This window comes from Canis aureus, chromosome 21 (assembly GCF_053574225.1).
Source record: "Canis aureus isolate CA01 chromosome 21, VMU_Caureus_v.1.0, whole genome shotgun sequence".
NCBI classification, from domain to species: domain Eukaryota; kingdom Metazoa; phylum Chordata; class Mammalia; order Carnivora; family Canidae; genus Canis; species Canis aureus.
The window spans coordinates 36906452-36924125 of NC_135631.1; the positions used below are offsets into that span (position 1 = coordinate 36906452).

Below are 17674 nucleotides of genomic sequence, written 5' to 3' on the forward strand. Positions count from 1 at the left end.
GTCAGAAGGGGGCATCTGAATTAGTCGTTTAATTGTCCGACTCATGTTTTTGGCTCAAGTCATGATCTCAGGATCATGAGATGGAGCCCTACATTGGGCTCTGCGCTCAGTGTGGAGTCTGCTTGAAAATCTGTCTTCCTCTGCCTCTGCCCCTTTTCTTGCTCAAAAAATAAATAAAATCTAAAAAAAAAAAAAGAGAGAAAAGAATGAGTTAGAGGTAACTAGCATTGAGTGCCTCATAAAATAAATAATGGTTCCTTCAGGCTCCCTGAGTATATGTGCATACACACGCACAAACACACACACACACACCTGCGTGTGGGCACACATACAATAATACGCTTAGAAAATAACAGGATTCACTCTAACAATGAATAACAATGTTTAAATGTATTTAATAGTTTGATGGCCGAAAGACTGAGAGATCAATTTCAAAATCACAACGGATTAAAAATCTATTTTTCTGAGATTTAACTGAGAGTTAGGTATCTGTTAATCTTTAAAATGGATACTTTTGCCAATTATATAAATTTATGAACTGTGATGTATTGAAATGCAGGAAACAGAAGCCCATCTCTGTGGATTAAACTTGTAACAGCATTTTATTTTCCTTCCACAACAAGTCAAAGGCAAGGGAGTGCAGGCCCATTCTAGCACTTTGTTCCATTATCCTCACAGTGAAGCTTTTATCTTCAGACTTGTCTAATCATAGAGGCATGATGGCTTCTCCCTCTTCAGTTGTGTTGTAGGCTGGAGAAAGAGAAAAGGACAAAAAGAGTGTCTGTATTAATTACAAAACAAAAGTAATACCAAAAATCTCTAACAGAAATACACTTGTATCTCATTGCCTACACTCTTGTTACCTTGCAACCCTTGGCTGCAACAGAAACTGAGGAGGTGAGTATTTTATCTGGGAACATTGCCAGCCTGAACAAAAAGAGGTCCTGTCAGCAAGGGAGTAGCAGAGAAGAGCTCTTAGGTAGGAAATTAGAACTGTCAAAGGATTCACTGAATTCAGAATGCTATATAATTACAACCAGTAATGTTAAGCAGTCTCAATTTTCAAAGTAATACTAAATATTAATAACTATTCATTTATGCTATAATTGGGTTTTTTTTTATGAATAATCAAGGTAAATAATGAAATAATATAAATACACATTTTATAAACTTTATTACCTACATCATAGTAGTAAGAATGACATCACATAGCTTTTATTCTAATGCCAGAATTTTTTTTAATACACCTCATTAAATGGTAGATTTAGGGTCCAATACTAATCTCCTTTGATAACACCTAAATTCTGAATCATAGGACCTAAATCCAAATCCTAAAGATTTTCTAAGTTAATTACCAATATCAGTTTCAAATAACATTTCTTTAATGCCCAAGTTCTAAATGAATTCTTTAAGCTAAATGTGGAACATTTATTCAAGAAACTCTTGTGTTCTGTGTATCTTTTCTAGCCTTAATACCTAAAATTCAGCATTTAGGTTAGTGTTTAGGTATTAAAATTGTTACCTCTTGAGAGACGTTGTTTTCAATACATAAAAATACTTCTTACTGTATTCTATCTCTGACTAAAATGTAATTCTTAATTTCTCCGGATTTCTCAAAACTAATCTTTAATATTGATAATCAGGTTGGACAGAGTTTTCAATAAAATTTAGGTGGCAGGGGAAGAAGAGAAAATAAAGATCAGATATCTGTTCTAATGTTCTATCTAAATGGTTCTCAGAAGTGAACATAGTACATTTTTCTGAATGCAAATCAAATACTAATTCATACTTAATGTAATACAATATTACAGATTTACATCTAATTTCAAATCCTCTGTGAATTCAATTAGAATTAATTCTATCTCATCTTACACATCTTATTGAATACATTTTTTTAAATCTAATTCTGATCCTGTGATTTGAGATTATTTGCACTTTATAAACATTCACATGCAAATATGATGGGGTGTCATATATCATGGGCACATGGTGTTTAGATAAAATATTTTCTCCAATTATAAAAAAAAACATAGAATATTGTATATAAAAACTTGACCCTTCTTTGCTTATAGCTAAAGAATTTAGGTAGAGAGAATATACAGAAATGTAATTAAGGGAATAATCAAGTAAGAATTTCTAAAAAAACAATAAACTTTGCAAAAGGCAACGTGTTCCATATGATACATGCACATATAAAGATAAATGTGTATGTTTTGACATAGGATACATGGATATATAAATCTATGATGCTATTCTGAAGGAACAGAATTGCCAAATGAAATCATTAAGTAACTTTTTGTCTCATAATATCTATTAAAGTGTGCTCCATAGGGTAATTCTTTTCCTTCCCCTGGATAAAATCTTGGTTGGTGTCCCACAGCTGTCTTAAATAATAAAAATCCCACTGGTACTCTAGTTACTTAAACTATTTCAATTCTGAAAGTGATAGGTACAGCCAGAGTATAATAAAAACTACAAGCTTCATTTAAAATTAAAGCTTCTGCACTCACCTAATCAGTCATGCAACAGAAGGCAGGCCTGCAGTATACAGTATGGCTTGGATAGATATTCCTCTATTTTCCCAACTTGTCTTTCTTTGTATCAATTGTTAACTTGCACTGATTCTGATCACAACAGGGTTCAAGATGGTGGAGAGGTGAGGGTGTAGGAAAACTCCTGCCTGCTGGTACTTTTATTGGTCACCATCATTGCTGTCTAGTTTGACAGGTATCAAAGCTGGGGCTTTGTTTGTTTGTTTGTTTTTTCCCTTGCACAGTGTTTCAGTTCCTTGTAGGATTCCTCAGACTATTTACTTCTCTCTCCATTTATTGGTAGCCATCTCTCACCTACAGTTCACTGTGATTTGATTCTCAGCAGGTTCATGTCTTCATAGACTCTCTTTTGGAATCCCATTGCTTATTAGGCAGTCCTTTTGAATAGAGTTCATTTAAGATGACTTCAGGCACCCTTATGTTTATTACAGCATTATTTACAATAGCCAAGATATAGAAGCAACCCAAGTGTCCATTCATAATGAACGGATAAATATAATGTGGAAGAACATAAAAATAAGCGAGATCTCACCATCTGCAACAACATGGATGGACCTAGAGGATACAATGCTAAGTGAAATAAATCAGAGGAAGACAAATACCATGTGATTTCACTCATATGTAGAATTTAAGAAACAAAGCAAATGAACAAAGAAAAAAGAAGAGACCTCCCCCCAAAAAAGAAAGCCAGACTCTTAAATATAGGAAAAAACTGGTAGTTACAGAGGTGGGTTGGGAATGGGTGAAATAAAGTACATTTATTGTGATGAGCACTAAGTAGTGTATAAAATTATTGAATCACAAACAAATAAAAAAAAGACAAACAAAAAACCAAACTCTTAAATACAAGAACAAACTAGTGGTTACTAGAGGGGAGGTAGAGAAGGGGAATGGGTGAAATAGATGAGAGGGATTAAGAGTACATTTATCATGATAAGCACTGAGTAATGTACAGAATTGCTGAATCATCATATAGTACATCTGAAATGAATGTAACACTGTATGTTAATTCTACTTCAATAAGAATGTGTAATGGCTACAACTGTTTTACAAGAGAAAGAAATAAAAAAAAAAATAACTCCAGGCCAACTTTTACCCCTGTATGTGGCCCCCACCTTTGCAATATGTCTATGGTCAACTGTCAGTTACAAATTACTTTCAAAACAAAGCTTTCTATTCTCTTGTCACAACTGGTATTTTCATATGTATACAAATGTGTTTTAAATTATGAAATTGAAACTAAGTTCAAAGCATCACTGAGCCATAGTTGTTTTGCAATAATGAATATAGAACAGAGAAACTATTATGTGTGGTGAATGTTATTTATTGCTTATTAAAAACATGGAGATCACTAAGAGAGGCCAACATCCTTCTTTTACAGATCAAGAAGCAAAGAATCAATTTAGCAAAAGTTGTTTTTGGGCAGGGGCAGTGAAAAGCTTTATGTGATGCCCTCAAGAGAATACAGGGTCTAGAGTCAAACATATGTGGCTTGATCCAAGCACTAGTATTAGTTACAAGAAGTTGACCAAGTTTAATGAAGTATGTAATCTCAGTTTCTTCTTCCAGAAAATGGGGGAATGGCAGCTTTAGCAAATATATTGTTTGATAATTAAATAAGATGCAATACACATGGTGTATATCACATAACTCCTTAATAATTGTTAATTAATTTTTCCTTCTAACACTGGTCAAAACATTTTTTAAATTATAGTTGTAGCTTCTTCAGGTCTTCACTTTTTTTTTTTTTTTAACTCAGTGGGGCTTGAACTCAGTGACCTTGAGGTCAAGACCCAAGCTGAGCTCAAGAGTCAGACACTTAACCAACTGAGCTACCCAGGTGCCCCTTAGGTATTCACTTTTAAAAAATGATTTCTGAAGCTAACATATATTACACAAATATATATGTATGTATTTACATTATTTTCAGGTCATTAATTCATTACAATGCAATGTTTAGTAAGTGCATATATGCAGTATTAAAATGAGACTCTTTGTTTTACTATACTAGAGAAAACAAATTTCAACCTGCCAAATTATATTTTTTACATTTTATTTTTCTAGATAAAGCAAAGGAACCAGTAAAGAAAAATCATGGGCTTCTGAATTAATCTTTGGGATTAGTAAAACAAGGAGAGAGGCTTTGGTTTTCAAACTAGTAGGAGAGACACAGACCATTGGATAAAAGTTCTCCAAGACATGGTGGGAGAAAATTCTGTTAGAATATGTAGTCCTAGCACTATTATGATGCAAATCCTAATGTTTAGATGTTCACAACTCCTCCTCTTCATCTCTGAACAAGTTATTCATGTTGGTAGTCAAGCTACTGCTAAGTGGAATGGCTAGTATTGTATCTGTATTTATCCAAAGAGAAAACACAAGTATTTTTCCCAAGTAGGTAGTGCATTATGTCAGTGTCTCACTGTACCACTTCCTTGTTTGTTTATATTCCTCTCATAAATATGCATTCATTTCAAGATTCTGGGTGTAATGTATGCTTAATATGCTTTCTCTATGTGGTTAACAATGTTTGAAGGATTAAGACAAGTTTTTGCCCCATGATCTCTTTTTCTATTCTAACACAGATCCAGAACAACACTGCAAGAGTCTACTGTATAACATCTAGATCACAATTCTGAAAATGCCTCCCTCTCCCTCTGATATCTAAGATTCTAATATACATTATGTTTAAATATCAATGAAACATATTTCAGTGGACTTTGTATGAGATCAATATTATTACTTTCCAGGCCCATTTTATATAGGTAACAAATACTGTTCTTTCAAAAATGCTAGTATTTTGGGGTGCCTGGATGGCTCAGTTGGTTAAGCATCCACCTTCAGCTCAGGTCATGATCCTGGGGTCTTGGTATTGAGACCTGAGTCAGGCTCCCTGTTCAGCGGGCAGTCTGCTTCTCCCTCTCTCTGCCCTTTCCCCTAGTTGTGCCTTCTTGCTCTCTCTCTCTCTCTCTCTCTCTCTCTGTCTCAAATAAGTAAGATCTTTTAAAAAAATCTCCCAAATGCTAGTGTTTTGTTCATGTTAAGCCAATGATTTCTCTCTTCTGATAAAAAGTAAAGGGACTTGTGATGTTAATTGGAAGTATCAGTTTGAAATAATTTTTTAATATATGTGTTGTTAATATATATAAATATACTTGAAATGCCTTTATATACATTTCTTAGTTCTGCCCACTGAAAGGGCTTAGAAATAATGACCCACAAATGACGATAATTAAGCCAAAATTTCATATCTTGGTTTCTAAATATGATTCTCCACTAAAAGGAATAGGGTTCCCTGGGGGGGGGGGGGGGGAGGCAAATTCTAGAACTGAGGAAGAGAAAGAGCAAGATAAAATTGTAATATTTTGTTATATAAGGAAGCAAAAAAGTATTCAAATAATCAAAGGCATGTTTCAAAAGGATAAGCAAACCATCTTGAAGGAGCCCCTACAGGGCAAAGCAAATCATTTGAGCATCAAAACAAAGAACATTAGTAGTAGATTCTATCCCATTAGATGAAATAAGAATCTAGGAGCATGTATTGATATAAACTTTAAAGACAAATAAATAAGAGGACTGATATTAAAGGCTTATGTATTTATTCATTAGCTTGGATCATTCAATAAATTTGCATCACACATTTGTATCCCTAATGACATCAAGGAGAACCAACAGGGTGGAAGCATGTTCCTGATTAGGATAAAGCCTAGAACACAGGCCAATCACTCAGACACCTCTGGAGACACTGAGCACGTGCCAGTATACTTGAAATTTCCTGGGGCAGGGGAAGCGCTAAGTCATGTATTTCCAATTCTGCATGGTTACTTTAATGCTATACCCTCTGTCATCTCTTCAAGTTTGGTGCTGCCAAAATGTCCATATTCTCCTCCCACTTTTTCGCCACATCCTCCATAATTTCTCTTCCCAGGTTCTCATCCAGCTATTCTACTTCTGCCAGGCGTTTAAGAATTGGAAAAGCCCTCAGTTTCCAAGTTAAGAAAGAACATTGAGTTCTGGTAAATAAAATGTAATGAAGATCTCAAATATAACTGTACTACTCTAAATTAAAAAGAAACAAGCCAGGACGCCTGGGTGGCTCCATGGTTGAGCATGTCTCTGGCTCAGGGCAGGATCCCGGGTCTGGGATCGAGTCCCGCATCAGGTTCCTCGCAGGGAGCCTGCTTCTCTCTCTGCTTATGTTTTTGCGTCTCTCGCTCTCTTGTCTCTCGTGAATGAATAAAATCCTTAAAAAAATTAAGTAAACATAAAAAACAAACCACGTAAAACATGCTATTAAATCATGATTTTCATTAAATACTACCTAGTTCTCAATGCCAACATTTTTTAGAGTAGGCTCAAAATCTATTACAAATATGCTAAACAAAAAACTGAATTGAAAACTGTATGCCAGAAATTAATCTTTTCAGAATATTTCCATGAGTGTTGTTTGCATTAAATAGAAACTCTATTTAACATCTTTTTGCTTTGAAATGAAATGATAAACATCCTAGTGGCTACAGAATATAGTGAAGAGTTAGTTTATAGCTATTAATTATCATAAGTATGTCATGGAAACTGTTCTGAAGACAATTATCATATTAAGTTAAACAACAAAAAAGATATCCCACTGATTTGTTTAACAACAACTTATTGAGTGTCTGCTATATACTACTAATATTATATACTATATTACCACTACAATGGCCAACCATATGTAGTAGGGATGAATTATAACAATGTCTCTGTCCTAAAGAAACCCACTAGTGATAAAAGCAGACATGTAAATCAATAAATGCAAAGCTGTGTCTCAAATGCACAAGTCAAGTTACTTGAGTAACTATGGATGGTGGGCAAAAGAGAATGAGAGGAAGCTTCTTAAAAAAGGGAGTGCTTGAAATGCAATTTAGGAGATGAGTCAGTTTATCAGCCAAGAACAAATGAATGAGAGGCTATTTAACAAAAGAAACAGCCTATACAAAGTCACAGAGGCACCGATTAGCATGGAGCATGATGAGAAAGATCAGGCGAGAATTAAATTTCAAGCAGGGTCTAATTTGTGGAAGCCCTTATATAGACTAACCTAAGAGTAGTAAAATCAAATGCATAAAATAATGTAAATGAAAATTACCTAGTCTCTGACAAGTCACGTTCCTTACTACTTCAGGTCCTAAATACTTCTTTTCTCTCTGTCTGAAAATTCCTTCCCACAGATTTTTTCATAAGTGGGTGTTATACCTCATTTAAGGCCTTGCCTAAAATGTACCTTCTAGGAGGAGGGGTGCCTGTGTGGCTCAGTTAATTGTCTGACTCTTGGTTTCAGCTCAGGTCAAGATCTCAGGGTCTTGAGATCACTCAGTGGGGAGTCTACTTGAGATTTTCTTCTTCTGCCGCCCGCCCCGCGCCCCCCCCCTCCCGTGCACACATGAGCTCTGTATCTCTGTATCAAATAAAATTAATTTTTTAAAGAAAAAAATAAATAAAAATTATCTCCTAGGAAACACCTTTCTATATTATCCACATAAATTATTGCCACCTTACCACACCACCTATGAACCTGCCATTTCCTTCGTTTTTTAATCAATATAGAGATTAGAAACATAGAATAAATACCACTTTCACAACTTCATGTAACATATGCACCTGCCCTTGATTTCTAATGTCTTTATTAGTAAACCAGACTGAGAAAATTGTGGAAATTGCTAAGCAACATTTAATGTAGCACAGACTCTAGGGATTTGTTGGCTGGCAATCTTCCTTTTATCCTGTACCATATAAACACATTTTGTTCACTAGTAGCCATATGAATATGACTAAAGTAGAAGAAAGCCTTTCAGAGATATTTGTATTTTATTATCTCAAAAAGAATAAATCTCTAATGCAAAATCATCAAGCAGTATGACAAAACATACTGAATCACTTTGGAGAGAGCAGAAAAGGTATTTCTAGCCTTTAGAATTATATGCAAATCTTCCTACCCTTGAGGAGAGACCTACATTTGTCTCCAGAGAAAAGGGCTAGAAAGTAAATCTCCATTAGTATTGGGAAAATTTAAAACTTCTTTTATTTAGCTTCTTGCTAAAGTGGGAGCTCCAGGGAATGTTTCAATATAAACTGACATCTTTTAAAATATTTTAGGGCCTTCAAGAGGAAAATGCAATGTTTATTCTTCTTGTGGTAAGACATGAGTCCCTGAACTCTTGCAGTCACCCAATCAAATTACCAAGTGCAGAAGACCCTTTACCTCTTCAATTCTGATTTAGAAAAAAAAAAAAAAACCCTCACTCATTTTCCCTCCTTTCCCCTGTAGTGGGAAAAATTAGAGAGGGAGACAAAACATGAGAGACTCCCAACTCTGGGAAACGAACAATAGGTAGTGGAAGGGGAGGTGGGCGGGCGGGGGGATGGGGTGACTGGGTGACGGGCACTGAGGAGGGCACTTGATGAGTTGAGCACTGGGTATCATACTATATGCCTGCAAATCGAACTTCAATAAAAAAAAATATTTAAAAAAAGCCAAAAAAAAAAAAATCCCCAAGGTATTGCTACTAAATGAAAGAATTACTTCTTTATTTCTAGTTCTCCTATCAAGACACTGTTGACAATAGAAATAAAAATTTAAATATGGCCTAAAGTAGGAAGCATAATTATATTGTAATAAAAACATGTTCTCAAAATTTTGAAATTTTATTAAAATGGCAGTCATTACTGGGGTACCTGGGTGGCTCAGTTGGTTAAGTATTTGCCTTCAGCTCAGGTCATGATCTCAGGGTCCTGGGACTGATCCCCCTCTTTGCATCAGGTTCCCTGCTCAGGTTTGCTTCTTCTCCCTCTGCTCCCCACATCATGCTCCTGCTCTCCCTCTCAAATAAATAAAATCTTTAAAAGAAATAAAATGGCACTCATTATACTCTAAAAGACTTTAGTGTATGCAAATTCTTTCATTAAGTCTCAAAACTGGGAGGGATTCATTTAAATACAGACCAAATATAACTAATTGACCAGTATCACAATATTAACTGTAGGTAAAATATTCATAATTGTTTTTAAATAACACAGTCTGAAATCTATTAAACATTTTTGTAAAATTTTAAAATGCATGGTTTTCATATTTGCTTTTTCATAGTATAGTTTTTTTACACAAAGTATATTTTGCATTGAACAGATATTGATTAAATTTACATTTATACATTTATAATCTTAAAATTGTGACAGTGGTCTTAAAATACCTGACATCTTTAGAGTCAGTGAATTACTTAAGAAAAGGCTTAGAAGATGTTTTGAAAAAGGATCAGGAGTGATCCCACAAAATTAAAATGAGGCAACAATGGGAGCAGTTGACCGAATGAGCATATGAGATATTGAAAGTGCTTATGAGAGTTAAGTAATAGGCCTGTTATGTGCAGTCCTGGTAAAGCCAGATGTGGAGAATGCGCTAACAGAGCATTTGCAAACTGAAGTCACTTGAAGATATTACACTGATGATGGAGACCTGAGTATTCATTGCCGATATTAGAAAAGAGGTGATGGCATTAATGCTTAATGATTTAGCTAAAATGGACCCACAACAAGCAAGTCATGCTTTATCAACAAAAATGTGCGTTTGGCTTGTTCTTTATGAAGCCATGCTAGCTAGCTTCATGTTACCACTTCTTTCTCTTCTTGTCCTAATTTTTGTGGTCTATAGTTTGTGGAATACATTCTTTTGAAAGCAAATGATAGCTTTGCTTTTTATCCATCTTCTAGTGACTCCTCTGAAGTCCACCTCTCTTCAGAGTTTACAGAGAATGGCTTGCCAAACCTCTGAATTGCCCTATAATTTAATTGAGGTAAGTTGGAAGATTAAGATGGTCTAAGGGAATTAAATGATTTCAAATTACTCTATGACCCATCTTAAACTACAATTTTCTCTTAAAGAACCTTAGAGTCCTTCTTTTACAAAGCTTCTCAATAGCCAAAATGGGAGACAACTGTCTCAAAACATTAACAGCTTCTTAAACCTCTGGCTGCCTTGATCTTTTGAAATACATTTTTAAATTTTGGGCTTACTTTAGTAGCATCGGTTAATTCTGGGCTTAATATAATAGATACATTTTCATAGTAAATTATATGTATGTTATGTGTTTCTTTTTTCTCTAGCACTGTGTTCTTTATTCATTCAACCTCTGTCAGGAATACAAAAATTAGCCATGCTCTCAAAGAAGTTATAGCTTAGATGTGAGGCTGAGATAAATCTAATGTTATAATAAAAGGAAGAAAGAAATGTCATGAAAAGGATTATGTAGCATTTCATAGGAGTTCAGTAGACAAGATTACTTTCAGCTGATTATACTTAAATAAAAAACTACAGAAGAGATTTATTTAGGCTGGAATTTTCTTTTTCTTAAAGATTTTATTTATTTGACAGAGAGGGAGAAGAGTGAGAGAGAGCGCATAAGCAGGGCAAGTGGCAGGGAGAGGGAGAAGCAGACTTCCCACAGAGCAGGGAGCCAGAAGTGGGGCTCTACCCTAGGTCCTGGGATCATGACCTGAGCCGAAGGCAAACGCTTTGCCAAATGAATCCCCCAGGCACCCTACACTGGACTTCCAAAGAATTCCATATCCAAGCAAATGACTGGGCTTCAGCAAATTTATAAATTACATGAAGTGATATGTAATATTTGGAAGATTGCATGTATATGTGCATCTATGGAAGGACAGAAGGACAGGATAAAATCACTAGCATTCATCATATTCTGAAAAGCATACATGACATTCAGAATGGTTAAAAGCAAACTACACTACACGAAAGTGTTTGGAGAGGCTTCAAAATTATTAAAATTAGGGACGCCTGGGTGGCTCAGTGGTTGAGCGTCTGCCTTAGGCTCAGGGCTTGACCTCGGTCCGGGGATCGAGCCTGCTTCTCCCTCTGTGTCTCTGCCTCTCTCTGTCTCTCATGAATAAATAAATAAAATCTTGAAAAAAACCCCAAAATTATTAATATCAGTATGATTATAATTATATTCTCATTGCCTCCAATAGTTCATCAGCATTTTTGTTTCTCAGCAATCTGGCGGAGGAAACATAATGAAGTTTTCTTTGAATAAATGTGCTTTTCCAAAGACTAGAAAACACATCTGACTGTTCCGTACTATCTCAAAATAGAATATGTTGACTTTCTTTCCTAATTTTCTTTATGCCTAAAGATTGTTCACTACTGATAAAATCGAGTCCATGATAATGCTATCCCTTTGTGCTTATTCCTTGTAATGGAAATTATTGTCAGTTTAAATTAACAACAAAAATGATTAAAAATAGGCAAGATTAGAATATGGGCAGTAGATATCATATTAAAAATACATGTAGGGTATTTTATTCTAAAATTTATGATGTGAATTGATGAGAAACTGAAGATCTATTATGAAAAAAAGGATAAATTTAGATGTGCATTTGGGAAAGAGAAAGGATAATAATATGAGAGAAAAGCAACTAGAAAGTAAGAGATTATTTTATAGAGTTTTCTATAAGGATGAATGAATGAAAAAAATGGCAAGATGGTTCTAAAAGATTTAGAATTACAAAGTATAAAGTGACAGCAATTGAACTACTCACTCAAATAAGAAAAAGAAGGCACCACATATAGCTACTTGATGGCATGAAATTGAAGTACCTGAATTTCTGAAGAGTTTTAAAAAAGTCTGGTAAGAAGGGCCTAAAAGTATAAAAGGTATGAAAATAACTTTTTTGAGTTTAGTAGAATGTGAACTGGTGATAAAAGTTTGACAGGCACAGAATTAAGTAAGAAGCAAAACAATAAAAAGAAAGATAAATTCAGATACTGACATTTAAGAAGTATACCTGATAGCACTCTGCATAAAAAGGTATAGGTTTCCAGATCCAAATACAGTATTACCTGTTGTGTGTTGTGCATATGTTGAATAGGTAGCAAAAGTATCAAGCTTGAGTTTTCACTAAAGTACCCATTGTCATTTACCAAAGAATAGTGCCATGACATTAAAGTCACAGAACGACAACAAAAAAAATTATCACGTTTTCTTTTATTGAGCCAGTTGAATTGCTCCACACATTGTGAACTCTGTTTAAGGTGAAGCAATTATTTAAATTTTTTTGCGGTTCTCTTTCACCACTTCATATATCATGTATAGTCCAGGCACTTCACACAAAATGGTGCTTAATAAGGACCAAAGTCACATCATTCAGAACTTTCTAGCAATTAAAATGATCTAATACCCTCAGAGACTTAAGTAGTCACATTTTACCCATTTCCAGATCTTTTGCACAGGGCTTGGTGACTAATTCCTAGTGTCATTTGAGAGAAATTCCCTGAGATGTGGAGACTCTGAACCATATACTACATCCCAATATTATAACCGATACTAAAACATAATAATATGGTTCTAAGAAATGCAGAAGCACAATCATAAACAGTAAATCTAGACTTACATGAAACAGTTCTGGCCCTCCTCTGTAAATTTAATTGATATAAACCTAAAACTTACAGTTATCAAAATATTTGAGGTTTTCAGGTGAGGAGAATCAGCACTATAATGCAAGTTGGTAAGACACAAATGAAATATGCAATTCTGTACAAGTGCTTGGCGGCATCTCAGCCCCTGAACCTTCCCTTCGTTAACTTCAAAAAGACTGATTTCTCAACATTCAATCCTGTCCTTGCAATATAATCTTTTTTCACTGATCTTTCCTCTCTTCTCTGCCCTCTAAAAGATTTTGTAAACTGGAGTTCAGGGTTTCTCTCTTTTTATGTTCAGCACAGTGCTGGGTAAGGCTAAAGAGCCAAGGTTTCAAAGTGTCCCCACATCTATCTTTCTAGCCCAAATTCTCTCTCCAGGACTTGGGCTTATATATCCAGTCATTGTATTTAAGCTATAGGGACCCACGGAGTCACTAGGCTGGGCCAAGAAACCAGCAGAGAAACACAGTAAATCCTCCTGGAACATCTTATAGGTAAAGTGTGGGGGAAAATCATATTTTATAGCCATATAAATATGAACTGACTTCAGAATAGAAAATTCATATGAATTTTTAGATAAAAACTAAAGATTTCAAATAAGATTACTCAAAAAAAATAAGATTACTCTTGGCTGGGGGTGTGGGTGAGTATATCATCGTTAAGATATTTTGATAGAAAAGTCTGAGAAGCTTGGTATCATTATTATTTTTTTAAGATTTATGTATTTATTCATGATACACAGAGAGAGAGAGAGAGAGAGAGGCAGAGACACAGACAGGGGGAGAAACAGGCTCCATGGAGGGAGCCCAATGTGGGACTCGATCCCTGGACTTGGGGATCATGCCCTGAGCGAAAGGCAGCCGCTCAACCACTGAGCCACCCAGGCGTCTCATTGGTATTATGCTAAATAAATCTACCTTATAAGTATGGGTTAGCACTTTTGTGTGTGAATAATGAAGCAGAAGTGAAAGGGGGTTTAATAATAGGAATGGCCACAGACAAATTATGGAGTGGGTCAAGTTTATCCTCCGTTACCACTATCATCACCAGTAAAACCTCTCAGACCTTGGCCTACGCTCATGAAGAGTCTGACTTCTTTCTTAACCTCCGTCCTCACTAAGATCATTCTGTCTTTTCTTCATCAATATGCTCTTCTGCATTCAATGTCCTTAAGACATTACTATGTGTGTAAAGAGACAATCGTTTAGTACTGAAGATAAAAATCAAATTAAGGTGGTAGCCATATAATGTAATTTTATGCAACATCACTTTGGACATATCTGTCATTAGGTGAATCCTTCTCAGCATTTACCCTGTACCAGAGAATGTGCAAAGTGATGAGAATGCTTTTCTTTCTTCAGTTTTTAAGATTCCTAAACTATTTTTAATAGCATGCAAAATCTAGTGCCATATTCTGCACAGAGTGCTCAGCAGTGACATGGTTCTTTCTCGACACAGGCATCAAACTCAGAAAGGGTAAAGGAGACAAGAAGAGATGAAGCAAAATGTGAAGGATACCAGAATAGGAAGTAATCAAATTAGTCTGAATCTAGCATTTCAAAATTACTGTAATTTCAGTCATATTTTTCATAGTGCTGGAAACCTGAACAACTTGGGAGTCGCTACTATGTGCTTTCATCCTGAAAAGTTAGCAAAGTCACCCAGCAACCAATAACATATTTATCTGATGGCAATATATCTAACAGAAAATGCTGTGTCTTCACTCCCAGGAAACAACCTAACAAGTCCTCAGAACACATGTGAGTTTTCTTCTTAAAGAAAATATCCCCATCTTCTTTCCTGCTACCACAGTTAAGTGAATTTAAAATGCATTCACATTCTACATGATGCTAACGCAACCTTGTCATATGTATCATCGCCTTCTTTCTACAGATGAGGGGACAAGTTCTGAGAGGTTAAGTGAGTCAGTGTTGTATAGCTATCGGCAGGATCCCGATTCCCAAGTCCCTAGATGGCTTTTCAGGATTCCTCTACGCCTAGGCAGTCAAGATCCAAGCAGGAGACAGAAATAACACAATAACTGAAACAAGGAAAAGCTGATATGAGGAATTATTAGCTGGTGAAAAGGGAGTGACTACTAGGAGAGGAGACCACCAACAAACACAGTAGTGGTGCAGGGGGCCACCAGAACCTCCGGGCCGTGACAAAGTACCCCACAGTTCAGGGAGTAAACTAGAAGAACCCTTCTCCCCATTCCTCTCCTCTATGCTACCAAGCCAGTGAGTCAGACCGTATTGGAGATAATGTGGCTGTGGCCCAACTAATGGTAAACGAAATCCATTGAAGCGTCACAGATTGGGTTGGTGAGGAAACCACCAGCTGAGGTGTCAGTGAAACTTGCTAGGAATCCACCCACTGGGACGCCAGCAAGGCTTACTGGGAAGCCACACACTGGGGAACTAGCCAAACTTCCTGAAAGTAGTGAAAACACTGGTCTCTTGCACACCACTGGCCAGAAAGCCCCTCACTGAGCAGGCCACAAGAGGAAAAGCACTGGTACCAAGAAGAGGCCTCTCTCTTTTTATGCAATGTCCCTCCAGCACCTTCTACTGACACGTCCCGACATTGGGCCAACTGAGAACAAAGCAATGTTTATAGGTTCCAGTTCTAAATATCACAATTCAGGGCAGAGAAGATGAATAAGGAACTGAGAGGCACTGAATTGTTGGCCTGTACCTCAGTGACTCTCCTCAGCTGTTGAGAGGGAAATGCTTTTATGCCAAACTCCCACTCCATTTTCCCCCTTAATTACTCTTACAATAAACTGCAGACCCTTCCTCTGGGGACACTATGGACTGATCACTGGTATGACACATGGTAAGTGCATGAGGAGAGCACAATGCAGTCAATGAGATGACGTCTGAAGCCAAAACACTTGGGTGTTAATATTAGCTTCAGCACTGACTAAATCTGAGGTCTTGCAAAAGTTAATCTCTGTATGCCTCAGTCTCCTTATCTGTAAAAGGGGATGATTAATAATATCTACTTTATTAGGATGTTGGGAGAAACAAATGTAAAGCCTATAGTACGACATTTGGCACATGGTTAGAACTTGATAAATATTAGTATTTACCCATACGTGCCAGTTTGCAATTGGTGTTTGAAAATACATATTCAGTCTCCATTTTTAATTTCCATGTAGGTCTGTATCTCATAATGCTAAACCCCAACTTGTCTGGGTGAGACTGGGCTATGTTCCCCAAAGTCTTGCCCCTTCCTGGGCATTGCCTTCAGCTCTGATTTCAGATCCTGACACTGCCCCTGGCTCGCTGAATAATCCTCATCAGCAGGAGCCAACTCACTGTGGATCCATCTTCCCAAGGCGGGGAAAAAGACACAGGTTTAAATAATTCATCTTTCTTTAAAGTCTTTTCCAGTTACCACTAAATTCAATACCCGTCTTCCCCAAATAGTGAGTTATACTTGAGAGAAAAAGAGGAAGGAAATCACTATTTTGGGTGCCTTCCCACCTGTGCCAGGCAGCACTTTGTGTGCATTACCTGATTGATTCTCATCGCAGTCCTATCAGCTTAGTACTTTTAATCCTATTTAACAAACAAGGAAACTGAGGCTCAGAAAGGTCAAGCAGTCGGGTCAAGATCACACTCTAGTTACCCAGCAAAGCCTGAATCCAAATCTGGTCTGTTTGGGTGGACTGCACGCACGTTCTCAACTGCACTTGCCTCCCACTCTCCTCATCCCAGACATCAAAAACCTGAACTGCTCGGTGCTTTTCAAGCTTTGCTCTAAAGAGAAGAGTGGGCGTGCAACTTTTTTTTCCTTTTCTTTCTCAAACGTATCATTTTGAAATAAAGCAAATGAAATTCATTTACCAGTTCCTGGAATTTTAAAACTCACTAACATCCTATTTAAGATGAGTGAAAATGAGCATCACCTTGGCGCCCTGGTCCTCGCCTCTCCGCCGGCTGCAGACGCGGTGGGGCCGGGGCCGGGGCCGGTGGGGCCGGAGCGGGTGGGCCCGGGGCCCCGGCGGTGCGGAGCTCGCGCAGAGCCCCTGGTGCCCGGGGCCGACCCGCGGGGGCCTCCTCCTGCGGCAGCGGCCCGAGCCCACGAGCCCCCCCCCCGCCCCCCCCCCCGGGATGCGCTGCCCCGACCCCCGCCCCGGGAGTCCGGCGAGGAGTGCGGGGGGGGGGGGGCGGAGGCGACGCCGGCCCAGCCCGTCCCGGGCGCGCCCCGCCCGCCTGCGCGGCCCTCCCCGGGGCACCTCGCGGGTCGGGGCGTCCGGGCGCCCGCGCAGCCCCGCGGCCTCCCCGCGGCCTCCCGGCGGCCGGTCCCCTCCCCGCGCCGCCTCCTCCCGTAGGCTGCCCGCGGCCCAGCCTGCCTCTCTCTCCGCCTTCACTACCGGGTCAAGCTGCGGAGGGAGGGAGCGAGCCCGGCGAGCCCCCCCGCGGCCCCACTAGTGCACACTCACTCACACTCGCGCGCACACGCACACGCGCCCCGGACCTCGCCGCGGCCACTGCGGCTGCCGCGGGCCCCGGCCCCCCCCCCCCCCGCCCCGCCGAGCGCAGGAGCGGCCCCGGCCCCGCGCCCCCCCGCCCCCGCCCCCGCCCCCCGCCCGCCGCGCGGCTCCCGCTCGCCCAGCCCGCCGCCGCCGCCGCCGCCGCCGCGC

At 38.4% G+C, this 17674-nt stretch overlaps 1 long non-coding RNA gene across 1 annotated transcript; it reads right to left on the reverse strand.

Annotated features, from left to right (window-relative positions):
* Positions 1 to 375: 375 nt before the first annotated feature.
* On the reverse strand, positions 376 to 17539 carry LOC144292908 (uncharacterized). Its single transcript, XR_013360307.1, has 2 exons — positions 16937 to 17539; positions 376 to 750 (listed from the first exon to the last, which is right to left on the reverse strand). It is a non-coding gene; the product is annotated as an uncharacterized LOC144292908 (long non-coding RNA).
* Between the last annotated feature and the right edge of the window lie 135 nt (positions 17540 to 17674).